This window comes from Chrysochloris asiatica, unplaced genomic scaffold, assembly GCF_000296735.1.
Source record: "Chrysochloris asiatica unplaced genomic scaffold, ChrAsi1.0 scaffold00004, whole genome shotgun sequence".
In the NCBI taxonomy this organism is placed as follows: domain Eukaryota; kingdom Metazoa; phylum Chordata; class Mammalia; order Afrosoricida; family Chrysochloridae; genus Chrysochloris; species Chrysochloris asiatica.
Window position 1 is genome coordinate 4,784,472 of NW_006408522.1, and position 8,927 is coordinate 4,793,398.

Consider the following 8,927-nt stretch of genomic DNA (forward strand, 5'->3'; position numbering starts at 1 on the left):
ACTCCCGTAAAGATTTACACCCTCGGAAACCCTGTACAGGGTCGCTATGGGTTGGAACCGACTCGATGGCACTTAACAACAACAACAACAATTTCACTCAGCATAATGTCCTCAAGGTTCATCCATGTTACTGGTGGCTTGCAGCTTCCTTGATGTTCTTCAAGGTAGCATAGTATTCCATTGTGTGTATATACCACAGTTTGTTTATCCATTCTTCAATTGATAGGCACTTAAGCTGTCTCTCTTTTTGCTATTGTAAATAGTGCTGCTATGAACATTGACGAATGGATTAACTCTCTTTTGGGGGGGAAAAACAAAAGAAGTTTCAGCTAGGCCTAGGTCTGACCAACATTGTTATAAATGATCCCTTTACCTTTGAATATCACATGAATGAGGTGGGAGAGACTCTTGACCTAATCAAAACTGGGAGAACTCTTAGAAATCATCTTGTTCTACCCAAACATTTTCTACTATTTAAGGAGCCCTGGTGGAGCCCTGGATAATGTGCTTAGCTGCCAACCGAAAAGTAGGTGATTGTATCTCATCAGCTGATCTGAGAGAGAGTTCACTTGTGTAAAGATTACATACAACCTTGGAAACCCTGTGGGACAGTTCTACCCTGTCCTATATTGTCGCTTGGAGGTGGATTCTACTCTACAGGAGTGGGTTTGGTTTTGGTTGGTTCTATTTTCTGGCAACTCTAATTGTACATTAAAATTTTATATTTTTTCTAACTCCCCTTCACCTATTCTTGGTTAATCCTTGAAATAACAGAAAAAAAATATTCCTTCTACATGATAACCTTCAAATATGATTTAAAGATAGCTCTTACATCTTTAGTCTTTTCTTCCTAAGGCTAAACTTTCTTTTGTTTATATCACACAGTTTTCAAACTCCATAGTATCCTAAGTGAGTGACTTTGAGACCCTTGTGTAAAGGGGCTATGACCTATATAACAAAGTAAAACTGCTCCACATGTTTTCCTGGGCTTTAATCTTTATGGTAGCAAACTGCCACATCTTTCTTTTGCAGAGTAATTGGTGGGTTAGAAATGCCAACCTTTTGTTTAGCAATGGAGCACTTAACTACTGTGCCACAGCATTCCGTGTCCCTCAAGGTATTCACAAAATCTTAACAGTGGAGTCAAATCCAATTATCTAGTTTTAGGTGAGGGATGTTGTTGTTAAGTGCTGTCAAATCAGTTCGGACCCATAGCGACCCTGTATACGGTTTTTTCAAGGAATGCGCCGACTTTACAGTTCAAACGACTTTACAGTCTGGCTCATTAACCCACAGCACCACACCAGGACTCCTTTAGGTGAGGGAAGGGCTATCTATTTTTAGATGTCTCCAAGCAATGAGTATGTTGACAATGATGGAATTCATATAAACCATGTAACATTTAGGATCCGTACCAGTTATCCAAACACTGTTATTTTCCACAAATTTACTTATTTTAAGTGAAGGAAGAGAGGATCTAATAAAATGTGGCTTAGAAAATATTTTTCTTCAGACAGTGGGAAAATGACTGATGCATAAGAATTTTTATTCCTAAATTTACTTAAATGATCACATTTAATCTTAATTTTACTAAAAATATTTCAATAGAGCATATGTATTTTCCATAGTCATGTTTGAACATTTTTAGAGACACCTAAGTCCATCATAGCTTTAAATGTTATTGCTCATTGGGCTCACAATTTTATTTACTTTTCTAATCTAAAGTTTTTTTTTGACATTTATATACTCTATTTTGTTATGTTAGCAGGTTTATCACTTGTCAGTGTCATTAAAGAACAATTGCTGGATGTGCTCAGATTCCATTTGAATTGTGTGTTCATACTCCCACATGTATGCATGGTAACTGCAGGGGTGGGGATGTTTGTGACTTATTAAACGCCCTGCAATCCATACACGAGTGAGAAGTACACACATGGGATCAACTACAAGGCAATTTTTTTCCTGACATGGTTTTTGCCTACCTTGAATCAATTTTCTGCTGTCTAATGCATACAGGAAACCAATAGGTCTGCTGCTGTTTCCTTAAAGTTACCAAAGCTTATTTCTTCTCTCTCCAGCTGAGGTGGATAAACAGTCTAATATTGGTGACTAAGAGGTTATCATGACCAATAAAATTGGAGCCTTCAGTGGCAAGTACATTCACTGCCATGGAATACAAAACAAATTCAGGAGCGACCTAAGTTTTATGTATAGCGTTTTCAAGGAGCTGCTGGTGGGTTTGAACCACTGACCTAGTGGTTAACAGTGCAGTGCTTATACTAACGTGTCACACCAGGACTCCTAACAATAATATAATTCCAAGATAACTCAATAACACAAGTTTATCAATCACTTGGTTGCTAGCTGAAAAGTTGATGGGAGAAAGATCTGGGGATCTGCCTCCATAAACATTACTGCTAAGAAACCCTATGGAGCAGTTCTACTGTCACATAGGGTCACTATGAAATGAAATGGACTGGAGGGGACCTAGCAACATTCCAAAATAGGAAGGCGAAAGATTTTTACTCTTTGTATGAATGCCCAACTACATTTCTCTGAATATTCAGTTACTGTAATATGGGTCATTTGTCTAAAGAAAGGATTAATTACTCAACTGTTGACCCAGTAGTGTTTTCAAATCCATAATCACCCTGACACAAGAGTAAACTAGGTCTGTTTTGACATTTTTGTAGTCTACAGTGTAGGTATGAACATTTATCTAGCTTTGACAATTAGATGTTTTCCTGCTTCCCAACTTTGATTATGGGATTACCGGTTTCCTGGGACTCCTGTCTTTTCTCATGGCTCTTTTAAGGATTAAAATCATTCAAGTTTTTCTTGCCCTTTCCGTTTAACTAAGCTATTTTTAGATAATAAACAAGTGCAATTCTCCCAAAAGAAAAAATAAATCTTCACCATCCGGCTTCAGGTTGCCGTTACAGGGAACGGAGCGCATGAGAAAAAAAGCTTTAGGGGGAAAAAAAGCTTTCATAACATTGAATGAAAATTTAAAAGCCAGGTTGAAACACAACTGAAAATCCACAAGAGGGAGATGCTTGCTGAACTCCCAGAAAGTAACTCCTGGGAGAGCTTTAGGAGGAGCCACTGGGTTGTCCTTGGATTCGGGACGAGAGGGAGCCGCGTATATAGCAGTAGCTGGGGTTGCGGAGACGGCACAGCTGAAGAGAAAAGCGGGATGGGCTTCATGATTGTGGCAGCAACGCGTGTGCTCCGTCTAAGACTATGAGCAGACGGTAAAGGGGTGTTGTTAAACAGGAACACAACACTCCCAATCACCTCCTCTTAGTCTCTGAATATACAAGGGTGGGAGTCAGTGAGGGCACTTCCGCTTAGCAACCCCAAGCGGTTGCTAAGGAGTGGCAGCAGCGAGGATAACCCGGAGATGGTTGTAGTCATTTCTCCCAGCCGGTTCTCGGTTTGTCCTATCTGGCGCTCTGCGGTCGGTGGGCCGTGGGCGTGGCCAGCATTAGCGGTTCCGGTTCAGTTCCTGCCGCTCCTCCGCTCTTTGCTCCCCCCTCCCCTCCGGCACCGCTCCTCCCTCCCGCTCCTGGGAAAGCGAGCGAGAATCCTCTGCTGCGGGTGGGTGGAGATCACTCGGTGCCTCGCAGAGGGGACCGCACCCGCCGAATCTGATCCTGGGAGCACGGCCAGATCAGGTACCCGCCTTGGCTTCGATGGGGCTCGGAAAGCTGGGGTCCGAAGGATAGTGTTGTCCGTGGAGGCTAGTAGGGGGCCCTTCCCCGGATCGGGGTGGAGGGACGCCGGGATCCCGGGTGGGGCGCAGGCGGGTGTGTGTGTGTCTCTGGAGGGTTGCGGTGGCGGAATGGAGGGGCCAAGCGGAGAGTTGTGGGTGGCAAAATTGAGGCAGGTGGCGGAGTAGCTCCTTTGGAGTAGAAGACTTCGGCCCGTGCGGACTGGGAGTTTGCCCCCTGGAGGACTTGTTCTGAAAGGGGGAGCATCCTCCAGAGTCAAAAGGAGGGCACGGATCTCAGCCGTGTGGCTGGGGCAAGCTCATGCTTTTATCGCCCGCCTCCCCTGTCCAACCCGCTGGAACGGAGCTGAATTGAGCTTCGGGGGTCTCGGGGTTTGAGTCTCTGGGCACCGCGGGGAGCCGCCCTTGGCAGAGCCAGGGCAGAAGAGTGGGTGAGGAGATCTCGCTCCACCTAACTTCCGTGCATTCCCCCCACTTCTTCCTTTACTGCTCCCTCACTCCAGTGCCCTATAAGAGCAGTTCCCCCCAAGTGGGTAGACATCATTGCTTAAAAGAAAGGTTTTGTTGCCACTAAATAATTTCTCAGATGTTTGGAAAGTGTCAAAATGGTATATTCAACCAAGTATCTCAGCCCATTATTAAATCTGGTACAAATTAGAAAAGTACATTCTGAAAAGCACCAAACTATGGGCTAGTCAGGAGTAGCCTTGCATAGTAGATGTAAGAGTATGTGTATAAAAAGATTTAGGAAACCATATAGATATAGTGGTCTAGGCGAGACATGTTGAGGCAAGCCTTTTCCAACCTCTTTTTTAACCTGCCAGTAAATCTGCCCTAGTTTTAATGAAGCAGAAAGATGCTCTTCATTTATATTTCAATCAGTGACTGAATTGTTAGGTACTGTGTGGTGATGGATGTCTCGGAATAGATACGTGAATGTTCAGAGAGACAGGATTCTTTGCTTTTGAGCAGGCTTCTTACTTATTTGAGGAGAGAATTGGTCAAGTGGAAGTACTGTCTTTGAAGTAGGTAAATAGTAGGTAAATCTGGGATAGAGCCCAGGCTATGCCAGTTGGTTAGCTGTTGACCTTGGAAAAATCATGGAACCTACCATGCCCTCAGTTTTCCTCATAAGTAAAATAGGATTGTTACCAGTATCATGAAAGACATAATGTATTTAATTAACAGTCTATTTTAAACATTAGGCATCTTAGAACTGTAAGATGAATTATTATTCAGTAGTGGTAGCCTAGTTTTGTGGAACAAGTTTGAGATTGGAAGGGGGCTGGGTTGTAATAGTTCAGGACCTATGTATATAACAGACTTTCAGTGGCCTCTATACATTGAGCATTGTTGTTGTATTGTCGAGTTGGTTCTGACTCATAGCAACCCGGTATAGGGTTCTGAGGAGCAGCTGGTGGGTTTGAACTGCTGACCTTGTGGTTCTCAGTTCAGTGCTGATCCTACAGCGCCATATCAGGAGTCTGTATTTAGCATTAAGTAGCATTAAATTCAGGTATCAGTGGTTTCTTAAAATTCATAGTAATAGAGCAGAGTGTGTACATTTGTTGGCATATCTAGATACACCAAGGTCATTTGTGATATATCTAGAATGGATTGATAACAAAGAAAACATTTAAAAAGTTATATATGTATGAATTTTAAACATCACATGTCTCTTTGAAGAGAATTAAAATTGGTACATGAAGTAGACAATAATTGTGATTTTAAGACTAAAATCAGCATCAGTAGCATGAGTCATCTTACTCAGACAAACTATTAGCAAAACTTACAGATTCTTAGTATGTATATATGCTATGAAGGAGCTCTGGTAGCATAGTGGTTATGAATTGGGCTGTGAACCTTAAGGTCAACAGTTTGAAACTACCATCCACTTCGCAGGAGAAAGATGAGGCTTTCTGCTGCCATACAGATTTACAGCCTCAGAAACCCTGTACAGGATCGCTGTGGGTCTGAACTGAATAGACGGCACTTAACAACAACATATATGCTATAAAGTAAATGAAAATGGAATAAATTTCTACCTCTTCATTCAGAATCAGAATCGAAACAACACCAAGAAATGTCAAGTCTGTTATACTCATTGGTTTTGTATATACAGGCCTTTCAGATAACATAGTTTGTTTTTTGACATGCATTTTAGCATTCTTAATTTTTAAATGTAATTTTTTTATTTAGACAAAAGACAAAAATCAAATAACTTTGATAATAGATTTTTTGTGTGCAAGAGAAGTGGGTCCAAAGTTGTAAGTAAATACTAATTTTGGAATACATTTTAGAAAGACTTATAGGTGTGTGTCTAAATCTGAACGAAAATTTCAAATTTTCTTCCCTTTGTTTCTTTCTTTTAAAACAGAATTGAAATTATGTTTTGCTCTGGTTAAAGATTTTGTGTAAGATTCTTTTACTTCCTACTTTCTTTTATTGCATTTTCTCCTGAGAGTAGAAAGTCTTTAGCATGTATTTAAGCTTTTTGCTGTGCTTTTTTAATCCTTTTTTTCTGGATAAATTTTTTATTATGGTAAAGATAAATGTTTCAAAACATTTGTCATTTCAACATTTAAATTAACAAATTTTAAAATAATACATTACTGTGGTTTTGGTGAAACTTTACACAGTAAATTACATTCCCATTTAGCAATTATACAGATTGTTCAGTGACATTGGCTATATTTTTCATAATGTGTCAGCATTCTCATTAATTCCATTTTGGATGTTTCATTTTCAGTAATCTGGGTTTTCTTTGTCCCCTTTCTCTTTCATCTTTGCTTTAGAGTAATTTTTGACCATTTGGTTTCATATAGATGGTTTCTTTAAAGGTGCATAGTACTCGCTGGTAAGGAGCTCTGGTAGCGTAGTGGTTATGAATCGGGCTGCTAACCTCACGGTTAGCAGTTCGAAACTATCAGCTGTTCCTCGGAAGAAAGATGAGGCTTTCTGCTCCTGTAAAGATTTACAGCCTCGGAAACCCTGCACAGGGTTGCTATGAGTTGGAACCAACTCCACGGCACATAACAACAACAACAACAGTACGCACTGGCACTGGTAATACTCTTTATAAGCCAACCAGTTATTTAGTTGAAAGGTGACCGCAAGGGGTACTTTTGGTTCAAGGTTAATGGAGTATCTCAGGGTGGGTGATAGGTTTGGGGAGTCCTCTAGTCTCAGTTGGATTCCTAGTGTGGCACTGTAAGATAAGCACAAGGTTGGCAGTTCAAACTCACAAACAACTTCTTGGAAACCCTATACAGGATTGCTTTGAGTTGGAATCAACTCAAAGGCACTTAATAACAACCAATCTCAACTTTTTCAGTAAGTCTGGACTTTTTAAGAATTTGAGTTAGGTTCCACATTTTCCCCGTTATGTCAAGATCTATCTGTTGTGGCCCTGATCAGAATAGTCATTCGTTGTAGTTGGGGACCATCTAGTTTTTCTCGTCTCAGAGTAGCTGAGGCCATGGTTCATGTAGACTGTTAGTTCTGTAGACTTGTTTCTTCTGTCAGTATTTCTTACACGTGTAATTCAGTGACACCGATTAGGTTCACTAGGTAGTGCAGCCATCACCACTATCCATTTCCAAATGTTTCCATTTCCCTTAACAGAAATTTGTTGTTAATGTTAGTGCCGTCAAGTCAGTTCCAACTCATAGCAACATGCTAGTGTTTCTGAGGAACAGTTGGTGAGTTTGAACCACCAACCTTGTGGTTCAAACCAACCTCATGGTCCAGTGCTTATCCTACACCAGAACTCCATTGTTGTTGTTGTTATGTGCCGTCGAGTTGATTCTTACCCATAGCAACCCTGTATAGGATTTCTGAGGAGTAGCAGCTGGTGAGCTTGAACCACCAACCTTGCAGTTCAAATGGCTTTGCAGTCTGGCACATTAACCCACAGCGCCACACCAGCACACCATACCCCAGGACTCCATTGGCCCCCTAAAATTCAAGCCCTTGCCACATGCAAAACACGTTCACCCCGTTACGTTATCTCAAAAATTTTAAATTGATTCCAAGTGAAAATCTCTTATAAAGCATGTAAATCAAATATGGATGAGACGTATTCCATCCTGGGACAAAATTCCTTTTCATCTGTGAAATCTAAGATAAACTAACGTTATTTGCTTCCAAAGTACAATGGTAGAACAGGCACGAAGTCTACATTTCTGTTAACAATGGGAACCATTGGAGGAAAAGAAGGGATAACAGACACCAAGCAAGTTCAAAACCCAGCAGAACAAATTACATTAGCTCTCAGGATTTGAAAACAATACTTTCTGCTCTTTGAGACCATCTGAGCAATAACCTTGCCCTCCAAACTCTGGGTGTTGGCCCTGTCTTCAAGATTCTGGGTAGAGGCTCCTTGGCCCTGGACAAGCTTCGCCTTTCAGGCCCATTGTGATAGCAACTGTTCCTTTGGTTTTGGGCAGCCCCATTGTCCTAGTCTGTCTGAGTGGCTAGCACACCCCTCTTCCCCAGCAGGCCCCCTTGGGCAAGACAGCCCTGCTGCCCCTGCTTTGGGCAGGAGCCCCATACAATTGAAACAGTACATTGAATTACTTGATATGGTTCTTCTAGCCACAGTCTTTTAACTTCCACCAAATGACTGGGCTGTTGTTGTTAAGTGCCATTGTATCTGTTCCAACTCACTAGGCAAAGGTGAGGTGCTTGTGGCCCACCAGTGTAATCGGATAGCTTACGAGTAATGTAGATAGGGGCGTGGCACCAGTGTGGGGGAGATACTCTATAAATAAGGTATATGGAATCCTAACATGGTCAGTTTTGCCAAAGTGAAAGAATCTCTCTACCATCAAGAAAGAAGAGCCAGGAATGGAGTGTGTCCTTTGGACCCAGTATCCCTGTGCTGAACCAGGAAACAGAGAGCTGTGACGTTGAAAGCTGTGATCATGGTGATATGTGGTGGCAGAAAGGGGCAGCAGCAGATGGCAAGTTGTGCTTCCCAGCTCATGGAATGAAAAAGCTGAGTGCCTTTGGGCTAAGTTTTCTGACACCCTGGAACCAGAGCTGAGTCCTTTAGGCCTAGGTTTACTGGTGGAGTGATGTGCCTCTGGGCATTCATTGGCAGAGCTAAAAGACCTTTTGTAACACTTGCCTGAGCAGGACAGAGGCCATGGGACTGTAGGGCCTAGGTGTGCCTACAGGCATTGTTGAGAAG